Genomic DNA, 1,015 nt, shown 5'->3' with positions numbered 1-1,015 from the left:
GAGCTTAATATTGGTCAATCCCCGCAGCACCGCTTATATTTTCGGACAGAGGAAGTAGATAATTACTTTGTTTGCTCATCTATCTCTGCGACGCACATCGAAGATCAGACAGTACTAATATAGACTTCACTTTTCAGTGAAAGAACTAGCTTTATTGCTTGAAGGATGTGTACCTTGGACCTCTCATTTACAGAATCACGTCATCTTAAGAAATATGTAAACTTCGTTACGTAAAGCTTCAGGATTACCCGAAATTCTATGGTGGATTCAACATTTTGCATTTATACAATTATACAAACGTGAAAATTGTACGGACACATAGTACGTATTCATGCTACAAAAGGTCCATACTGGAGATTGTCTTGCCAAGAAATCGCGGCAGGGTGAACGCTTAACGAGCATCCACTACGCTTGGAAGTATTTTTCACACTTTGTAATCTACAGTACTGGCTTCGGAAATCATCTTTGCATCAAATGTGTTCGTCCTTTTACCATAACGCATGGCTCGGCGAGTCTTCGAGATAGGTGCAATTACACCCCTAGTTCTATGCACGGTAACTGTAACGGGGTTACACGTACCCTGGTTTCAGGTGTGTGTGTCACACGAGATGGGCATGGTGTGACTGCACCCACACAAGAATACGGTATGTGGCTAGGTAGCCAGTAGTTATGCATGTATTCAGATTTTACTATATATATTTAGGAGAATCCAAAAATTTAAAATTAGGCGGCTTTGCCGCAAATAAATTTGGATTTTGAACGGAAGAGTAATTAGCCTTGGGTTAAGGCAGTAATTACTCTTGGAGTAAGCGGATTGCGATCTGCTAATTTGTACTTGTTCTAATATAGAACGAAAGGTCGGTGACCTAAGTTACGCTTTCTCTAAGCGCAACGTTACGGCAGCCCCGCTGCACTTGGCAGCACTTGTAGTCAATCTACACCTGACTCGTTTAGTCCTCTATGAGGATGGAAGAATTATCCTCTTTACCCCAGGGCATGCAGGGCGGGATTAACT

The sequence above is a fragment of the Plasmopara halstedii genome, assembly GCF_900000015.1.
Source record: "Plasmopara halstedii genome assembly, contig: Scaffold_262, whole genome shotgun sequence".
NCBI lineage: Eukaryota > Oomycota > Peronosporomycetes > Peronosporales > Peronosporaceae > Plasmopara > Plasmopara halstedii.
This window is presented reverse-complemented; position numbering follows the sequence as displayed.